Here is a 22,024-nt window from a genome sequence, read left to right as displayed (position 1 = left end):
AATATTTGGCCAAATAGTTATCTAAAGGAAGCAGACACATACAAATACAATACAAATAAGGGTTACACAAACTTAGAGCACTGACATAATTCTCACATTATGCAATGTCAACTGGTGTTGTTCAAGTCAAAGATTTTGAGAAAATCTCACGATTCAGAACCTGTTTTGCATATCCTCAAACACAGATTAAAATTGGTATATACCAGTCTACTAAGAAAATACTGTACATACAAACAAACACACACACACACACATACAGCAGAGGCAACGCTTATTCTAACATTTGCCTTAAACTAGCCGGGTTACATTCAGGGTATGTGCTGGGTATGTTCTGGGCTAGTTTGAGGCACGTTTAAGGCATTTCTCCATTGACTAATGACCCATAGGATTAACACAGCAGGGATCCCTGGTAGTCCCATTCAGTTTGAATGGGACTGCCAGGGATCCCCGCTGTTAATCTGATAGGCCATTAATCAATGCAAAAATGCTGGGGCTAGTTTAAGGAAATGTATTCAGAATGTACCTGGGTGTACCTGGGTCTTTTGGGGAATTGCCACTGTTTTTTGTTAGAATAATCGCTGCCTCTACTGTATATATATATATATATATATATATATAGATATATATATACAGTAGAGGCAGCGATATATATATATATATATATATATATATATATAAACAACACGCAAAATGGTGCCGCAGTCAAATCAGCTCAAGATAGTTAAATAATACACAAAACCAGACGTCAGGGTGAATAATACCCTCTGGTGGTGCTGCCGACCCAAAGACAATGAAAACACAGGAAGAGAAAAGAGGGTCAAAAAGGAGCACTCCAAAAATATGTGGCAAAAATAGAAAAATGGATTTTATTAGTAATACCAAGATAAAATAGCTAAAACATACCTAAACACATACCACATAATAAATAGCTGTTGTAAATGATGGAACTATAATATCTAAACAAAAAAAAAACAAATTGGGAAAACCATATAATAAGGGTCCCAATGAAATAAAACAAAACGAGGGGAAAAGAAATTCCCCTAGGATTGTAATAATGATCGGCCAATCATGAGATAAATAGGGACTCAAATAATGAATGGAAAAAACAAATAACACAGTACTAAATGAAGAATAAAATAATAAATAAAAAAAAATCACACTATTTGCCAAAAACCTACATGCGAAGCAACTAGAAAATAACTAAATGCTGCAAAGTATAACACATGGGATAGAAAGCAAAAAAGGTACTAACATGGGGAAAAATTTAAAGAAAAACAGCAGTAACCTAAGTAGTTTGGATAATGATGGTTAAATGGTGTAACCAAAACCAACAAAGGTAAGATAAGGGAGACCCTGAGGATGCTAAGATGTACAGAGGAGTCCTGATACTAATAACACACCGTGGGCATGTAGTGGGTGAGGTAGGGAGGAAGTCCAAAGTGAAGCACAATGTGCAATAAATACAGACCCCCAACGTTCCAGTCCCAAAACAGAGTAGTAACCAGCAGCAGGTGTAAAGTGCCCCGGCATCAGTCCGGGTGTGTGGTTGGAATGAACACAGGCATCACACTGTACAGAGCATGCGCAGGTCAGGGGGATGTGGAGGTATGACAACTCTGACGGCTGTTTCGCCGGGAGGCTTCTTCCGTGAGGCTATATATATATATTCCCCATTTATTGCTATTCCAAAGGGAGAAGCGCAGGGATTCACTGTCTGTATGTATGTATGTATGTATGTATGTATGTATTTATGTGTATGTGTGTGTGTATATATATATATAATCAAAAACAAAAAAAATATATATATATATTCCTATATGGAATTTATTACCATCCCCTGGTTTCTGTGACAATATATATATATATTCCCCATTTCTTTCTATCACAAAGGGAGAAGCACAGGGACTCACTGTCTATCTGTCTGTGTATGTATGTATGTATGTATGTATGTATGTAACCAGGGGATGGTAATAAATTCCATATAGGGCTCCCAGGATACTGAACAGCTTCTATCCTGTTTAGGCTGGAAAGTTCAGCCTCAGAATGCATGCACTCCATCCCACAGTTTGGCAAGTGCTGGAACTGAGGGATGAGGGATCCAGACCGGAGTTTGTCTGCTGCCTGATTTCTGTCACCTGTCCTGCTAGATCGAAATCAGGTATTTAAGGCTGATTTCCTGGTTCCTCTTCCCTCTCCCCAAGAGACTGGAGGCAGGAAGGCTGCAGGAAGCAGAGAGGGGAAAAGCCTCTCCCTAAACAGGTTAAATCATTCTGTTCCTTTTTTTCAAATTGCAAAGTTACTTATTTTTGTTGTTGGAAGCGCCAGCGTTGGATAAGACGCCCCAACCCCAGTCAGGGTGAACCTTAGTTAAGTTATTGCTCAGGTGAGCAGGGTTTTGTTTTGCTTGTGTTTTGTTTTGTATTCAGTATGGCAGTCTCAGTGCCTGGGACTGAATAAACCAGCCTGTTTAAAGGAACAGCATGTTACGCCTCGTCATTTAACCTACCCTTAAAGGCCGTGTTCTAACAGACCCAGACAGACGGCGGAGCCCCGGAGCAAGCCGTTTTGTCACATATGGTGGAGAATGTAGGCAGAACACTAAAAGGTCTGCGGGTAAAAGAACTTTAAAAAAAAAAAGGGGGGGGGGAGGGGTTTCCGAACAAGATGGAAGACGTGGTGAGTGTGTTGGTACACAATGTCGCTGTCCAGAAAGAGGCGAATGAAACCCAGCAACAGACGAATGCCGCTCTGCAAAACGCGAATGCAACCCAGCAACAGCTGTTAATTGCCCAGCAAGAGACTAATGCAAACCAGCAAGAGACTAATGCAAACCAGCAACAGAAGAATGCAGCCCTGCAAAGCGCGAATGCAACCCAGCAACAGACGAATGCAGCCCTGCAAAGCTCGAATGCAAACCAGCAAGAGACAAACCGCTTGCTGAGAGAGGAGCAACAACGGTTCGCCCGGGGCTTACAGCAGGAACTTGAGGTCCTGAGAGAGGATATTATTAAGACTCCACTGGCAGAGGCAGCCCCAGTCCCGAAAATGACCAGGGCAAGCCACTACCTTCAGAAGATGGGGCCCTCGAATGATGTTGAAACCTATCTTCTCACTTTTCAACGCACGGCACAGAGAGAGGGTTGGCCAGAAGCTGAGTGGGCCAGTCTAATCGCACCCTTCAAAAGCGGCGAACCCCAGAAGGCTTACTTTGATCTAGAGCCAGCCGAAGATAACGTCTATGCAAAATTGAAGTTCGAGATCCTTGTCCGCCTCGGCGAAACCACGGCTGTTCGCGCCAAAAGGTTCCACGCATGGTCCTTCACGTTGGATAAAGCCACCCGATCCCAAATGTATGACCTCATCCACCTCGCTCGGAAGTTTCTACAACCCGAGATCAACTCAGCAAGCCACATCGTGGAACGGTGGTCATGGACCAGTTCTTGAGGAAACTTCCCTCTGCCCTACGGCGTTGGGTCAGTCAGAGTGACCCCCACAATGCAGACGAGCTTGTAGCCCTCGTAGAAAGGTACAATGCAGCAGAAGAGCACCTGCAACCCGCAGTAATGGAGCATCCCCACTACCCAAGGTTCCAGGAGTCTTCCAGAGACGGTAAAAGGGTACCAGGGTTAAGGGGGGCTGAAGAGCGACGACCGCCTTCACACAGCACCAACAACAGTGGCTCGCATACTAAGGGCAACAGTCAACATGGAGAGCCAAAAAAGGGCTCTAAGTGGGACACAGACTATGTACCTAAATGTGTAAATTGTTATGAGAGGGGCCACACCGCGAAAGTCTGCCCACTAAATACTTAACCAATGCAATGCAACAGCGTTGAACCTTATTAGTTGTGGTCTCAATGTATGGGCCTTAGCCCAGAGGAACCCTTGAATAACCATCTCTGGGCATTTGTAAAGGTAAACGGTAAGAGGGTTCGGGCACTTCTTGACTCTGGGAGTATGGTTACACTAGTGTCCGAATACCTGTTGCCCATTGGGAAAAAACAGGTAAACAGTTCACAAAGAGTGGCAATTTATTATATATATGGGGATAATCACGAATATTCCACTGTTGATGTTCTTATTGAAACAGAGTTTGGTTCTTTAGATTTCAAAGTGGGTATAGTACCCAAACTGGCAGATGATGTGTTAATAGGGACCGACTTAACCCATTTTCTAAAAATGTGGTCCTCCTCTCAGAAAAGCGCCCAGAGTTTAATAGCGGATCATAAAGAAGTAACAGAAGAAACAAATCCTTTCCCTTTTTCAGAAATGGAGGTTGACGAGGGCCCAAATAAAAAGGGCAAAGAGGAAGAGTGCTGTAAAATTCCCTTTCCCATGGCCACCTTGGTAGGGAATACCCCAAATCAAGATGTTGATCAGGCGCTTACCACCCCAGAAAAGGGTAAGACCTTCGCTGACCTAGAGGTCAGTCCTGGGAGTTTTAAGAATGCCCAGTGGGAAGACCCCACATTAGCGGAAGCAAGGGGAAATATACGGGACCAGAATAGTACTCCTGGCCAACCAGATAGGTCACTTGCCTACCCCTACTTCGAGGTAGAAAATGACCTAGTATATCGGGTTGATAGGAGGAAATCCATTATAACTAAGCAATTGTTGGTAGCACGGACATTCCGTAATGTAGTATTACACCTCGCACATAGTCGCCCATTGGGGGGACACCTAGGGGTGGAAAAGACAAAAGAAAAGGTTCTCCGAAACTTCTATTGCCTGGGGTTCTGGCAGAAATTACAAATTATTGACCCTAATGCCCAGAATGTCAGATCACCGCCTTGTTCAAAGCGTATCGTAGCCCATTGGTACCCCTTCCCATAATAGATGTACCATTTGACCGGGTTGCTATGGATCTAGTAGGACCCATAATAAAGTCTGCGAGGGGACATCAGCATATATTGGTAATATTAGATTATGCCACCCGATATCCGGAGGCAATTCCCCTACATAGCACCTCTGCTAAAAACATAGCAAAAGAGTTAATAGTCTTGTTTACCCGGGTCGGAATTCCTAAAGAGATCTTAACTGACCAGGGAACACCATTTATGTCCCAAGTAACAAAAGAGTTATGTAAACTCTTAAAAATCAATGATCTCAGAACCTCAGTCTATCATCCACAAACAGATGGTTTAGTGGAACGATTCAATAAAACCTTAAAAAGCATGTTACGCCGGGCGGTCGATAAGGATGGGTAAAACAGGGATTGTTTGTTACCATACCTGTTATTTGCCATTATGGAGGTTCCCCATTCATCTACAGGCTCCTCCCCGTTTGAACTATTGTATGGCCGACACCCAAGGGGCTTACTGGATATAGCCAAAGATACTTGGGAACACGAGGTTCCCCATACAGAAGTGTAATAGAACATGTTGCCCAGATGCAGGACCGCATAGCTGCAGTCTTACCTATAGTGAGGGAACACATGGAAAAAACTCAAGAGGCCCAGAGGAATAAAAAGCATAGAGCCACCTCCTACTTCATCAACACTGTCAAACTCGGTTATTTGGGGACGCGTGCTGTGCTTTTTTCTAGATCTTGTGTTGTTGGGCCACGAATTGCCCGTGCCCTGCAAATAAAGGGCTGCATAAAATGTGAGTGTCTGTAATTTAATCTGTAATTTAGACAATTGAATTGTTCCCATTGTTATGAAATAAAGGCTTCTGTTTATAATTAAAGTGACATTAAAAAGTGTGCATATGTGCAGAGTACACATTTTTTTTGGAACAAACTATTGGTACAAGAATATAAAGTTTTAGCATATATATATTTTTTCCAACGAATTATTTAAGAAACAAAGTGGAAACTGTGGTCTGTAAATAAAAAGGCAGTGTACTGTTGGTCCCTGAGGGGGAGAATGGGATAAGGGACAGGGAGGTTAGAAGATAAATGGGTAGTTATGGGGGGGGGGGGGTGACAAGGAGAGGAGAGGGGGGAGAATGTGAGGGGGGGAGGAGAGAAAGAAGGGAGGAAGAAGAGAGGGGAGAAAGAGGGGGGAAAGGAGAGAGGGAATGAGATTGAGAGAGAAGGGGAGAGATGATGGAATGAGAGAGGAGGGTAAGGAGAGGTGATGGAATGAGACAGAGGGGGAAGGAGAGGGAGAGAGGGAAGGAGAAATGGGAGGGGAATGAGAGAGATGATGGAATGAAAGGGGGAAATGAGAGAGATGATGGAATGAAAGAGAGGAGGGGAAGGAGAGAGGTGATGGAATGAGAGAGGAGGGGAAGGAGAGAGATGATGGAATGAGAGAGGAGGGGAAGGAGAGAAAGAGACAGGGGGAAGGAGAGATAGGAGGGGAATCTGAATAGCACTGTGGATATTCTTAACACATGATACATAAAGCTTGGCCCCCTGCAGACGCACTTACCAGAACTCCCTCCTACTGTCTCTGTACGTTCTCCCTACCTACCAATTAGACTGTAAGCTCCTCGGAGCAGGGACTCCTCTTCCTTAATGTCTAAAGCACTTATTCCCATGATCTGTTATTTATATTATCTGTTATTTATTGGATTACCACATGTATTACTGCTGTGAAGCGCTATGTACATTAATGGCGCTATATAAATAAAGACATACAATACAATACAATAGTGAGAAGAAACAAAGAAGTCTTCTCTACAAAGCCAGGTAGAACTTGGGTAATTGAACATGACCTAGTCTCTGAACCGGGGGTCCGAGTTAACCTTAAACCGTACCGAATCCCAGAGGCCAAAAGAGAGGCTATAAGTTTAGAGGTTAAAAAAATGCTAAAACTAGGTGTAATCGAGGAATCCCAAAGTGGGTGGAACAGCCCTATAGTTTTATTCCTAAAACCAGACGGTACAACAAGGTTTTGCAATGACTACCGTAAACTAAACGCCGTGTAAAAATTTGATACTTATCCTATGCCCAGGGTTGATGAAATAGTAGAGAGACTGGGTAAAGCCCGATATCTCACGACCCTAGACCTAACAAAAGGGTACTGCCAGGTTCCCCTCACAGAAAGGGCAAAAGAAAAGACAGCCTTCTCAACCCCAGACAGCCTCTTTCAGTATAGGGTGCTGCCTTTTGGCTTAAATGGAGCTCCCGCCACATTCCAAAGAATGATGGATAAAATTTTAAAGCCACATGCTCGGTATGCTGCCACCTACCTGGATGATGTGGTAATCCATAGTGAAGATTGGCATTCCCACCTTCCAAAGGTCCAAGCTGTGCTTGACGCAGTTCGGTCTGCTGGACTAACTGCTAACCCTGCTAAATGCACTATTGGTCTGGAGGAGGCCAAGTATCTGGGGTATTCTATTGGCAGAGGTTTACTCAAACCACAAACACTCAAAGTAGAGGCGATACAAAATTGGCCAAGGCCTGTTACAAAAAAACAAGTAAGGACCTTTTTGGGATTAATTGGCTTCTATAGAAGGTTTATTCCCAATTTTGCAACTAAGGCAACCCCACTAACCGACCTCACAAAAGCAAGAGGGCTGCTAATGATAAAGTGGTCCCCCGAAACTGAACAGGCCTTTAGAAGCCTGAAAGAAGCTCTCTGTGCCCAACCAGTGTTGGTCACACCTGACTTCACTAAAGAGTTTTAAGTCCAAACCGACGCATATGAGGTAGGGCTGGGGGCTGTACTCTCCCAGGAGTCTCAAGGTGAGGAGCACCCCATCCTTTATTTAAGTAGGAAACTAAATCCCCAGGAGAAAAATTACTCCATAGTCGAGAAAGAGTGTATCGCAATAAAGTGGGCTGTAGAGACGGTCAAATACTATCTGTTGGGGAGAAAATTCCGGTTGGTCACAGATCATGCACCCCTCACCTGGATGTCTCAAAACAGAGAGAAGAATGCTAGAGTGACCAGGTGGTTCCTAAGCCTACAACCCTTTAAATTTTCTGTGGAGCACAGGTCAGGGCACAAACATGGCAATGCTGACGGGTTGTCAAGGATTCACTCCCTAATATCCATGGTCGCTCATCCCTCGAGGTCTGAGCTGGGGGATATGTGACAGAAACCAGGGGATGGTAATAAATTCAATATATAGGGCTCCCAGGATACTGAACAGCTTCTATCCTGTTTAGGCTGGAAAGTTCAGCCTCAGAATGCATGCACTCCATCCCACAGTTTGGCAAGTGCTGGAACTGAGGGATGAGGGATCCAGACCGGAGTTTGTCTGCTGCCTGATTTCTGTCACCTGTCCTGCTAGATCGAAATCAGGTATTTAAGGCTGATTTCCTGGTTCCTCTTCCCTCTCCCCAAGAGACTAGAGGCAGGAAGGCTGCAGGAAGCAGAGAGGAGAAAAGCCTCTCCCCAAACAGGTTAAATCATTCTGTTCCTTTTTCTCAAATTGCAAAGTTACTTATTTTTGTTGTTGGAAGCGGAGAAGCCGCCCCAACCCCAGTCAGGGTGAACCTTAGTTAAGTTATTGCTCAGGTGAGCAGTGTTTTGTTTTGCTTGTGTTTTGTTTTGTATTCAGTGTGGCAGTCTCAGTGCCTGGGACTGAATAAACCAGGCAGAAGCCTGTTTAAAGGAACAGCATGTTACGCCTCGTCATTAAACTTACCCTAAAAGACCGTGTTCTAACAGTCCCGGACAGACGGCGGAGCCCCGGAGTAAGCCGTTTTGTCACAATATAAATATATATATATATAAATATATATATAAATATATATATATATATATATATATTTATATATATATATATATATATATATATATAAATAAAAGAAAGAAAAAAGAAAAGTGTCCCACTGAAAGCACTCAAGCAACAATAATAATGAAAAATGTTTATTAATGGACATGGAAAACACTAAACAGATATAAATATAAAACAATCCCCAAAAGAGCACAACAACTGTGAAAATATATAAATATCAGGGTAATCCTAAGATCCTAGGTAAATGTAGAAAACACAGGATCTTACTACTCAGGTGAAAAAAGGGAAATAACCTCCTGAGACATATAAAGACCGGCCGGTCAAAATATTATTACAACAGATGTATGCTGTGAACTATTAACTGCTACTATAATAATTGCCAAAAACAGTATCACCCAGGTCACCAAACAAATAAGTAAATAACATAAGATCACCACCAATGAAATAAGGAAGTCATCTACTATATTTACTATATATTTGTGAAAGCACTGTATGTTTGTCTGCATGGCCTGTGTCCCTAGGGGAAATCTCATTGGTCCCTTGGGCCGCCCGAACCCGCACACCTCTCATTGGCCTGAGGCGGAGTGACGGCCCAATACACACACACACACACCACCCCCCCTCGCTCCCCACGGCTCTCACCACCCATAGGCCACTCCCTCACCCGGCGCTCTCCCTCACCCGCTCACCCCCCGCTCAACCCCCCCCCCCCGCACACACACTCAGCACGCTCTCTCCCTCCCTCCTCCCTTCTCCAGGTTTCCCGCGCTTTTTCCTCCCCCCCCCCTCCGGCACCGCTACAGTCAGCGGGGGAGCGGAGTGAGCGCCCGGGACACAGCGGGGGACTCTCACCACCCCACGGCTCTCACCACTCATAGGCCACTCCCTCACCCGGTGTGCTCACCCCCCCCCGTGCTCACCTGTTCACCCCTCCCCCCCCGCGCTCACCCCCCCCGCTCCCTCCCCACACACACAGAGCACACCCAGGCCGCTCCCCATCCCAGAGGCCGCTCCTCCGGCTGTCTCCGCCTCTCCTCCAGCTGTCTCCCCTTCTCCCCGCGAGAGGCCCAGCATCTCCTCACCGGAGCGTCTCAGCCTCTCCGCGGAGGAGCCCGAGGAGGAGGAGGAGTGAGGCCGGGACCCGGAGGAAGAGGAGCGTGGCCGTGTGCAAGGTGAGTAAACAAAGGGGAATGGCTTATTTACTGCATCCCTGACTCCCCCTGCCCTTTGCCCCCCTGCCCTCCAAAGCCTTTTGCCCCCCCTACCCGCCCCCCTGCCCTTTGCCCCCCCTGCCCTTTGCCCCCCCTTCCCTCCTGCTCTTTGCCACCCTGCCTTTTGCCCCCCCTGCCCTCCCTCCCCCTGCCCTTTGCCCCCTTGGCCTCCCTCCCCCTGCCCTTTGCACCCCCTGCCCTCCCTCTCCCTGCCCTTTGCCCCCCTGCCCTTTACCCCCCCTGCCCTCCCTCCCAATGCCCTTTGCCCCCTGCCCTCCCTCCCCTGCCCTTTGCCCCCTGCCCTCCCTCCCCCTGCCCTCCCTCCCACTGCCCTTTGCCCCCTGTCCTTTTCCACCCTGCCCTCCCTCCTCCCCTCCCCCTGCCCTTTGCCCCCTGCCCTTTGCCCCCTGCCCTTTTCCACCCTGCCCTCCCTCCCCCTGCCCTTCCTCCCCCTGCCCTTTTCCCCTTTGCCACCCTGCCCTTTGCCACCCTGCACTTTGCCCCCCTACCCTTTGGCCTCTTGCCCCTGCCCTCTTGCCCCCTCACTCCCTGCCCTCTTGCCCCCCCTGCCCTCTTGCCCCCCCTGCCCTCTTGCCCCCCCTGCCCTCTTTCCCCCCTCCCTCCCTGCCCTCTTGCCCCCCTGCCCTTTGCCCCCGTCCCTCCCTGCCCTCTGGCCCCCCTGCTCCTCCCTGCCCTCTGGCCCCCCCGCCCCTCCCTGCCCTCTGGCCCCTCCTCCCCTCCCTGCCCTCTGGCCCCTCCGTCCCTCTCTGGCCCCTCCGACCCTCCCTGCCCTCTTACCCCCCTGCCCCTCCATGCCTTCTTGCCCCCCCTGCCCTCTTGCCCCCCTGCCCTCCTTGCCATCTTGCCCCTCCCTGCCCTTAGCCCCCCCCCGCCCCTCCTTGCCCTTATCCCCTCTGCCCCTCCCTGCCCTTTGGCCCCCCCTGCCCCTCCCTTCCCTTTGCCCCCTCCCTCCCTGCTCTCTTGCCCCTCTGCCCTCTTGCCCCCCCTGTCCTCCCTGCCCCCCTCCCTTCCTGCCCTCTTGCCCCCATGCCCTCCCTGCCCTCTTTCCCCCCCTGCCTTCTTGCCCCCCCCTGCCCTCTTGCCCCCCCTGCCCTCTTGCCCTCCCTGCCCTTTGCCCCCCTCCCTGCCCTCTTGCCCCCCTGCCCTCCCTGCCCTCTTGCCCCTCCCTGCCCTTTGCCCCCCTCCCTGCCCTATTGCCCCCCTGCCCTCTTGCCCCTCCCTGTCCTTAGCCCCCTGCCACTCCCTCCCCTTTGCCCCACCCGCCCCTCCCTGCCCTTTGCCCCCCCCCAGCCCTTCCCTGCCCTTTGCCCCCCCGCCCCTCCCTGCCCTTTGCCCCCCCGCCCCTCCCTGCCCTTTGCCCCCCCGCCCCTCCCTGCCCTTTGCCCCCCCCACCCCTCCCTGCCCTTTGCCCCCCCCCCACCCCTCCCTGCCCTTTGCCCCCCCCCACCCCTCCCTGCCCTTTGCCCCCCACCTCCCTGCCCTTTGCCCCCCCCTCCCTGCCCTTTGCCCCCCCCCACCCCTTCCTGCCCTTTGCCCCCCCACCCCTCCCTGCCCTTTGCCCCCCTGCCCTTTGCCCTCCCCGCCCTTCCACGCCCCTTGCCCCCCCCCCTCCCGCCCTTCCACGGCCCTCCCCCCCTTTCCCTTCCACTCCATGCCCCCTGCCCTTCCACGCCCGGGCAACGCCGGGTATATCAGCTAGTTATATATACTTGCAGATAATCATGAGTGTAATGTCCTTGTTAGGAGTCCTAGGGTTTTAGGAGAGGCAAAAAAATATTGTATAATGGTTCCAGAAAGAGTTCACACCTTTGCTTCTTCTAGGGACTTAATAAAGTAACGTCCAGTTAGTCGGTGGTTTGGGGCATGCGTCCCAATATCAGTGCTCAATCCAATTCTGAACTTTAATAATTTGCACAGTTTAAGTCCATATGTATAGGAAGCTAGTATAACAACACAGTGAAGTATTGGACCCAGTGCTTGTTTGATGCAGCAGAAAATCAGACACTAACCAATGTGATAGTCCATGTGTCAGAATAAGTAAGTAAGGGTTAACATACCATTGATGTGTAGGACTGCGCCATACAGGACCCTTATGCTGCAGCACTGTTACCGGTCATCAAGTCTCCATGTGAAGGAGAAATACAATACTCACGGAGAGCTGCTTCCTTTGTTGCATGCATCACGCTTCATGTTCAAAGTAGAAGTAGAAATCCTGAGATTCCAGCAGTGCACAGCCAAGTAGAGTAGGAGACCAGCAAGGTGTAGGTTAAAAATATATATTTATTAACAAAACATGGTATGGGGGACACACTCTGACACGTTTCGGACTGGCATAGTCCTTAATCATAGAGCTGACTCGCGCGGTTCATCCCCCCAGTCTTAAAGAGTAAGCCCCGCCCACCTGCGTCATCACGCTGCGTGATTTTGGCGCGAAAATCGCAGAAATACACCCTCATTGGTTGATGCTCATACCCAATGGAAAGCAAGCTGCCGTGGGTGTGTTTCAAGCAGGGGAATGACGCGCATGTGTAGCCGCACGTACAACCCCTCCTGTGACACAGACCACGACGTTGCTAGGCAACAACCATAAACAATAACAATGAGCTTCCCATCTCGGTGTTTTATGGATATGTATACATTGCTATATGAACTAGGGAGTCGGCGGCGGGGGGGGGGTATTCGGGGGGTGGGCGGGGGGGGAGGGAAAGGGAAATGAGGGGATAGGAAGGGAAACAGAAAGACTTGGGGGAAGGAAACAGAGATAAATAAAATTAGCATGATGAAACATGCCAAACTACACTAAAAACATGAAAACCTATACATAACATACAAAGACAATTAAACATTATAATGCGAATCTTAAAACTGCAACGGAGGTCATAGAGTCAGATAAAGGGCAATATGTCATCATCAATATTTCCATATAATCATATATAATAACAATGCATTTGGCATAAGGCATAAGTCATTTTTGCTTTATGTACTCTATGTGGAAACATATATATTGCTCATGTCTGTGAATATTTGTATATTGCACCATATGGGGAGACTAATATTAGCCCCATACATCTTGTTGAGTTTACTGCAAGAATTACAACTGTATATGGTGAATGGGCAGAAAAAGCAGGCTGTACATACAACTGGAACATATATGACATAAAGAGATCATAGTAGAGAATGGATAGCCCTCTAAAAAACTGATGTCTGTACTTAATGTTGATTAAGTCTATTATACATGTATTTCCTAAATTTCTTAAGAACCATGTTATCAATTTTGGATCTTTGTGCATAAGGCGAGTCAAAGCCACATTGGGCGCTACATGCATCTAAAGTGAAAACGCATATTTTCTTTATTGTTTTTAGTTAAGGAAATGTTTGAGTTCCCAGTACTGATTCTTGCCCCTGGGTGCCATTGTCCCAAGGGCATAAATCCAGAACATTTCCCTACGATTCAGTGAAGCCTCCCTGTGTCCCCCTCTAGGATGTATGGAGATGTTCTCAATGGCGCTGTATGTGAGCGTTTTGATAGATCCTGATGGGCATGTATTGAAATGGCGCGCTACAGGGAAGCGTTCATTGCGATTTTTAATACTACGAATATGCTCTGTGATTCTCACTTTCAATGTTCTAATAGTCCTACCTATGTAGCCACTGCCGCATGCACATTTTAACAGATAAATTTCAAAGTTGGTATTGCACGTTGTGAAGATTGAGATAATGTGTGTGGCTATCATCACCTCCATTTTGGCCTAAACCACCATTTTCTGAGTGTTTGCTTGTATGTATGCCAATTTGTTTCATTCATGAATGAACTGTGAATGTTTGAGTCTGCAGAGTATCGCTTCTGGATGTAACCCCCCTTTGTAATTCCTACGGGTCATGTAATAATTAGAAATAGCATTCGTAAGCAATTTCTCCTGTCTTTAGATATTTTTGCTAACCGTAGGGTTCTGTTATCTGACAGATACAGTCACATACAGGGCTGAACAGAGTAACAAGGTTAGGAGGCCCACATTATAGTAAATTATCGATAAGAATATAGCAATGTAAAGCATATTTAGGCATCAACAAAATATATTTTTGTAAGTCATCATATATCATTTATCTCTAAGCCAGCCCCCTTAAGGGGTGTATTACTCATTTTGAAATGTATAAAAATGTGATCCAAGCAATATGTTTTCAGAGGCCTGAGTTCCTTGTTGGAATTCTTTTCTCTCAATTGTGCCATGGTACAGATAAACTCATGTGTTACCTTGTGAACCCTTGTCTTATTGATCTTATTTCTACGCTTTGACAGATGGCTGCCGTTGAATAGGGACATCCAACATCTCGGGAGCAGGAAACCCAGACGGAGCAGCTGCCTACATTACTCAAACGTGCACACTTGGAATAAGGTATGCCTTTATCCTTTTTAACAGAAAAAGCCGTTAGATTAAAGTTTGAGTAATCTGTAGACAGTTTGTTCTTTATGGGCAACCTACCTGAGTGACGGGACACCCTGTATCACGTGAGTTTATCAATATTATACTGATCAGGTATTGTTGTTGTTGTTTTTGTATTATTGCCATAAACTCAGGTTATACCGTGTGCCGCTAAACGGCAGGGCCAAGTAAGGGCCCGGAAGGTATAATAATTAATAAGGTGTTAAGTCTCCTAGAACTTGGGGAGAGAACTATTGTTAAGGAACAGCAGGAAACTGTTTTTAAGGCCACTGTTCCTTAACTCTATATTCTACTTATATTATAACAAGGGTTGGGGCACCTTATTGGAACCCGATCGACTGGCGTTGATCGGGGATGGATCAGATTATAAGGTGGTAAGTCTCAAAAAACTTGTAAAGAGAAGATTTTGTTAAGGAGCAACAGGTGACTATTTTATTTTTTTAAGACCACTGCTCCTTAGCTCTATATTCTACCAAGTAGTGGGCACCTTATTGGTACACGATCGACTGGCGTTGATCGTGTAATACAGGAGAATTATGGGGAACCTACATTCTCAGTCGCCGGCGCAGGGTACATCCCTTGAAATTATGTGTGGACTTTATGGCAATAAAATGTTTTAAAAATGGATATTTAGTGACGCAGAATATATTGAATAAGAAGGAAAGTGAAACATATCAGGCTCTGTTTTAAAAATAACTGCAGCATTATTGGACCCCCCTTTTCTAATCCCCTTTTCCTCTTCCCCCTTTTCACACCCTTTTTTCACTGAAAAGGAGTTGCATGTCTGTGAGGCACAGGAGTTGCATGTCTGTGAGGCACAGGAGTTGCATGTCTGTGAGGCACAGGAGTTGCATGTCTGTGAGACATGGAAGTTAATTATTAACCTAGGAAGAAATGGCTTGAATTTAAGAATGTTAAAGTAGTTTTTTAGGAATGAATGCATTAATACTGCATGGAAGAAGAAGGGGACATCCTCTTTAAATGTTTTTTGTTTTTATCTTAGAAAGCTCATAGAAACTAGTTTGATGGCATAATAATATACATGTCATGGAGTGAAGTGTTTGTGTGTTACTCTGATAGTTAATGTATGTATGCATGCATGTCTTTATTCATATAGCACCATTAGTGTACATAGCGCTTCACATTGTCACTTGTTGTACTAATCATAAAAATAACAAATAATCTCTTGTAAAAGGGTCATTTAAGTTTAAACCCTTTTGTCAAAGTGTATTAAGCCTGTTGCCATTTACAAGGCATGACAGTAGCATTTAAAATAAACCTAGGAAGTATTGTATGTTAAAGTCTGTTAGTGTGATATTTTAAAAGAGAATGAAAATTTGGCAGTTGTAAAAATAATATGAATTTGTATATTTACAGTAGCACATGTTTGTTCCTGGGCGTAGGAAATACTGTGTTACAATATTTAAATGAAGTTTTAAATTTAAATTTTATGTGCTGATTTAGAGGAGTCAGGACTAAAAGAAAGGTATATCTATAATGCAAAGTTTTAAAAAAAGTAAATGTTTATTTTTTATTTAAACAAAAAGAAAGAGTTTGATCTTATGGAGTAAGGAAGCTTTATTAAGTTTTACTCTGGCCCACAAGATTAAGATCATGTTGGAGTTTTGTAGAAAGGAGAATGAATGTTGATGGAAGATAAACTCAGAGAACGTGTGTATATGTGTGTGTGGGTGTGTGTAAGAAAGATAAGGAATTATAAATATATAGTAAATAAAACAATAAGATTTATGTTTTATAAGAAGGGTTGCAAAGATGGTTTTGTGTTCGTTTTTTAGTTATCAAGGTTTCTCTGTTCAAACTTATATTAGGAAACTAACGGTTTGTTTTCTTAAATACACTGCTCGTTTGATTTTTGAACAGTAGTCATTTAAAAGAGGGAAGGTTAAAAGCAGCCAAGCGGGCTGGCCCCCTCCTCCAGCTTAAGGAATGTACAAAGACCACGTTCCAGGCATGAAAAGTTAACTAGAAGCTGAGAGAAATTTTTTTTTGTTTAAAAGCAGCTAAGTTATAGTATGGGGAAAGAGAATGATACTGTAATGTATTTATTTTTGGGACTGAGTTTGCAGGGTCAAACAGGTCTGTTTTGGGTTTTTATCTTATTTTTTGTTAAGTTCATTTTGCTCTGTATCAGAGAAATGTGAAATTATGCTTTTTGTTTTTTGTATCTATTTTAGGATAAATACCTCATAGTTATGAAATGCTTTAGATGGCATAGCCCCCATTATGTAGGAATTATTACAAGAAGGGGTTATAATCCCCATATGCAGTATCCAAATTACCTCTACGAAGAAACCAGTAAACACATTTCAATTCTATTTGTTCTAATTAGGAGATGTTTTTTAACGCTATTTGTTATAATTGTTTCATTAACAATACAATAATATTTAATATGTATTTCCGTATTTGAATAGTGTCAAAAGTATACTCAGTACTTCACAAAGCGTACAATATAAACGAGTAAGCATAAAATCAGATATGAAATAATTTTTCCTATAAAGTTAACTGCATATGTGATGTATTTTTATAACCATTACCTCTCCTTTCCCTCCAAAAGGTATCTTAATTTGAACCCTGATCTATAGCCTCTCATTTTAAAGAATGCAACTGTAGGCTATCTAGATTTTATTTTTTAAAGCAGTAGCTATTGTCAAATTCATGATAAATATATATTTAAATCTCAAGCTGCTGATGTTTTAAATACCATCATCCTTTGTCGTATGTTGTTCACATGTCATAGGATTTGCATATGAACAAAAGAGAGGATAATTTATATGATTTTCCATTACACACCTGTCTATATGCGGACTCTGCCTATTTTGTTCATTGCAACATTACCTTATGTGTGTTGTTTTGTTATTTATCCTTGAATATTCCTTGCCGATATGACTCCATTCATATTGTGTTGTGTTTTGGTGCTGTCTACTCATTGCTACACATAGCAACATGTTATTTCATGAATATTCATGTAGAGAGGGATATACCCCACCTCTTTACATTTTTCAGCATAACGATTGGATAGCTTTATTTTGAGTCTGTTTGGGAACTAAGAATTAATGTGATGAGCTGCTACTACGCAGTGTTTTGTGGTGAAGCTAATTAGCATTGTTAGTATATTATGGACACTGGCCCCTCATGTTCTGATAGGGCTTTACACTCGTGTTCATATTAGCATTTTTATTTACCGTATACTGTCCGTTTCGTTCACATGGGGACTCTTTTATTTATGATTTATTAGTTGTCATTTTATGCATTTCGTAAGTTTTTAGCTTGTAAAAAAGTTGTATACGTTTTAGTTGTGTTATAATTAAGTTTATGTGGATATTTCCCATTTGGTCTGGAATAAATTTGATATTAGTGGTATTACTTATTTAACTGGTACTTTATGTATATTTTGCAGTTTACAATGAGTGCAAGCTTTAGGGACTTTTAGTGACAACCTCTTGTCACTTATCAGTGTTCTCTTACGATACTTCCCTATGCGCCGTTGATTTCTTTCTTTTGTAGTTGGTGAGCAAAGTGTTTTTTGTGTTTATTTTATACGCGGATGCCAAGACAGTGGTGAAAAACAAAAAATTTGTGCTGATACTAAATTATAGTGGCTAAAAGCGCTCTCCTTGTGCTTTTATTAATGAAATGTTTAAGTCTCTCCAAACTTAGGTGCAGCCTATACAGTCTACCAAGGAGAATACAAAGCAGCATCATCACAAGAAAAAAGTGCCGGCACCACCGTAAACAGTTAACAAAGACAAAGAATCATCAAGCCAGCGTTTTTTACCAACTGTTAGTGTATCTAGGCACAATAATCCTAGAACATTTAACCACTGAGGAATTAAGACTTCAGGCAAGGCCCGGTCTTAAACAAACAATTTGTTTTTTCTGAACTCAATATTATCAAGGCCCGGACTTAAATGAACAATTTGTTTTTTTCAGGACTCAATATTATTTTTTTATGCTTTAGAGTATGTTTTTAAGATGTATGCCCCGCTAGGCAAGATCAGCCTACACCATCCAGATGATGATAAGGGATGATCAGTTTTGAAATATTTGTAATGTTCATTGTTTTATGGTCACATTATTTTGCAGACAATCATACAATCTTGCACAATGCTACACAGGTTAATGGGTCACAAGGGAATATATACAATGAATCCCTGCCATACTCTAGTGGCCCCCAATGACGTAAGAGAGAATTACATTTAACCCCTTGAGTAGGGATACCTTACACTAATGCCGAATTTAAAATGATGAAATGTTAATTTGAATTTGTTTACAGGGAACTTTTCTAAACCGAATTCCACTGGTAAATGAGGTTCCTGTAGGTGGATTTTACATAAATTACACTGGGAACAACAAACAATTTATGGGCCATGTGTCTCCACCAACTAATGAAACTTGTATGAAAATGTATTTACAGCCCTGAACTAAAAATTTACAGGGAGGATGTAGCCTTAATTTTTCAGTTAAATTAAGATAGTAAAAAGTGCTTGCACAAACGGGTCATGTAATAATTAGAAATAGCATTCGTAAGCAATTTCTCCTGTCTTTAGATATTTTTGCTAACCGTAGGGTTCTGTTATCTGACAGATACAGTCACATACAGGGCTGAACAGAGTAACTCCCTTATGTCACAAGGTTAGGAGGCCCACATTATGGTAAATTATCGATAAGAATATAGCAATGTAAAGCATATTTAGGCATCAACAAAATATATTTTTGTAAGTCATCATATATCATTTATCTCTAAGCCAGCCCCCTTAAGGGGTGTATTACTCATTTTGAAATGTATAAAAATGTGATCCAAGCAATATGTTTTCATAGGCCTGAGTTCCTTGTTGGAATTCTTTTCTCTCAATTGTGCCATGGTACAGATAAACTCATGTGTTACCTTGTGAACCCTTGTCTTATTGATCTTATTTCTACGCTTTGACAACGTCATAAAAGACTCAATCCGATAGACATGACCGGTATAGATATCCTTCAGAGACTTTAGAGGTTCCGCGTATCTGCAAAGGTTGCATTGGCCACATTTAAAGAATCCCTTTGGTAGCCGTGTGGTGTTTTTAATCCTAGAACTAAATAGACTAGGAGATAACATAATTACCAATGGTCTTGGCTTTTTTGAAAACCATTCTTGGTTTTTGTATAGTGTAGGAGTCCAGTTCTGCATCTAATTTTAGAACCCCCCAATGCTTCTGTAAGATGTACCTAATCTGCTCTGCTTGTTTGGAGAAGGTAGTTATGAAGAGTGGGCACTGTTTAATTTCATTGTTATTTGATGTTTTTTTGGGGTTTCTCTTTTTTAATAGGTACTCCCGATCTGCTTGTAAGGCATATTCATAAGCACTCTCTAGGTCCCTCTCTCCATAGCCACGGTCTCTGAACCTTTGTTTAAGTTCATCAGCTTGTACCATAAAGGACTCGTTCATGGAACATAGCCTCCTTAATCTCAAAAATTGCCCTTTGGGTATGCTCTTTATGAGTGGTCTTGGGTGGGCACTGTTCTATCTGAGCAGGGAGTTTTTGGAATTTGTTTTTCTATAGATGTTGGTCTGAATTTGTTGTCCAACATCTATGTACAAATGCAAATCTAAATAATCAATCTGTGGGTCACTGTATGAATGTGTGAACTTCAAATTATACGTGTTTGCCTCAAGATATTCAAAGAAAGCGTGTAAGGTGTCAGTATCCCCATTCCAAATAAATAATAAATCGTCAATAAAGCGACGGTAAAAAATAATATTATCTCTAAAAGGGTTATTGTCACCAAAGATGTGAGTGGACTCCCAAAATCCCATAAAAATGTTGCGTATGAAGGTGCAAATGACGTGCCCATGGCTGTGCCTTGTGACTGTAAATAAAATTGTGTATCAAACATAAAATAATTGTGTTGTAACAAAAACATAACCGAATCTAACAAAAATGTGTTTTGTGCCAAATTTAAGTTAGAGTGATTAAGAAAGTGACTGATTGCTCTCGTGCCCAAAGTGTGATCAATAATCGTGTATAAGGAAGTTACATCGAGCGTGACCCAAGTGTAACCATTAAGCCATTTGATTCTTTGAATATCTTGAAGCAAATCCGCGGAGTCCCTTAGATAAGCGGGTAATGTTTTGACCAATGTTTGTAAAAAATAATCAACGTACCTAGATAGACCATCTCCCAAAGATCCAATGCTAGATATAATTGGTCTGCCTGGAGGGCAGACTAAAGTTTTGTGGATCTTTGGGAGATGGTGAAAAATAGGTACGATTGGAAATGGATTGTACAAATAAGATGACTCACGATTGTTGAGTACTCCCAACTCTCTGCCCAGATCGAACAGTTCTTGAATCTCCATCAAATACGTCTGAGTAGGGTCTCTATCCAACTTACAATATGCCTGCGTATTGGACAACTGTCTTAGAGCTTCTGTACGGTAAGCTTCTGTATGCATGATCACCACTGCTCCCCCTTTATCCGCATTTTTGATAATGATGTCAGACCTCTTCTTAAGTGTGTTCAAATTTATCCTGTCTTCTTTAGACAGATTGTCAAAAGAGGGAGCAGTGAATGTATAGCCTTTGACCAGAGCTTGTAAATCCTTCTCCACTAGTCTCTCATAGGTCTGTAAATGAGGACCCTTGGAGAAGGATGGACAGAAGATAGACCTACTCCTAAATTGTGTGTGTTTTGTACCACCCAAAAATGAAAACTGCTCCTCATTACTCATAGAATCTAATACTGTATCATCTATATCCAGATCTAACATGTCCTGAAGGACCCCATACTCTTTGAAGGATAATCTATCCTCCTGAAACTCATCAATTGTGTGAGAGGGGTCAATGCGACCCCTGTCACCCAAAGGAGGAGGTTCAGTGATAGCTTTCTCCGTGGATGCAAAACATTTTTTTAAAGACAGTTTACGGATATATTTCTGTAAATCAATAACTGTGTTGAACAAATTGAAATCATTCATAGGTGCGAAGTTAAGGCCTTTGTTCAACACGGCTATCTCTCCATCTGGAATAGTGATCCTTGAAATATTTATAACATTGTGGCTTTCCATCATGGGTCGATTTTTCTTTTCTTCTGAGCTCCGTCTTTTATTCGAGCGCCTTGTCCCTTTGCTGAGTTTTTTGCCATCTTCTGGCTTCTCAGATCATACGATGTCGATGCCTCGCCATGTTGTTTCATATTCCGGGCCTCATAATCTGTATTTTCACAGTATCTATCCGTATCCTCATCTGTGGAGAACGATACTGTATGCTGGCGACTCTCTCCATCAGAGATGTCCAATAGACTTGATGTTTCTGCAGACTTTTTTAAGATGGATCTTTTGGGTGTCGACATTCTGGATCTATCTTTTTTGTTGTTATTATTTATTTCGCTCTAGGATTAAAAACACCACACGGCTACCAAAGGGATTCTTTAAATGTGGCCAATGCAACCTTTGCAGATACGCGGAACCTCTAAAGTCTCTGAAGGATACCTGTACCGGTCATGTCTATCGGATTGAGTCTTTTATGACGTGCAATACCAACTTTGTAATTTATCTGTTAAAATGTGCATGCGGCAGTGGCTACATTGGTAGGACTATTAGAGCATTGAAAGTGAGCATCACAGAGCATATTCGTAGTATTAAAAATCACGATGAACGCTTCCCTGTAGCGCGCCATTTCAATACATGCCCATCAGGATCTATCAAAACGCTT

At 43.5% G+C, this 22,024-nt stretch overlaps 1 long non-coding RNA gene across 1 annotated transcript in view; it reads left to right on the top strand.

Moving 5' to 3' along the window:
• Nucleotides 1-19,278, top strand: part of LOC142496307 (uncharacterized) — a 316,897-nt gene extending 297,619 nt beyond the window's left edge. The window contains exons 3-4 of the long non-coding RNA XR_012801943.1: nucleotides 14,168-14,264; nucleotides 17,976-19,278. This is a non-coding gene — a long non-coding RNA (uncharacterized LOC142496307). The remainder of the gene's footprint in view (nucleotides 1-14,167; nucleotides 14,265-17,975) is intronic.
• Nucleotides 19,279-22,024: the final 2,746 nt, after the last annotated feature.

Source organism: Ascaphus truei, chromosome 1 (assembly GCF_040206685.1).
Source record: "Ascaphus truei isolate aAscTru1 chromosome 1, aAscTru1.hap1, whole genome shotgun sequence".
In the NCBI taxonomy this organism is placed as follows: Eukaryota; Metazoa; Chordata; class Amphibia; order Anura; family Ascaphidae; genus Ascaphus; species Ascaphus truei.
Note: the sequence above shows the minus strand (reverse complement) of the source record. Positions and strands in the feature narration are given on the sequence as shown.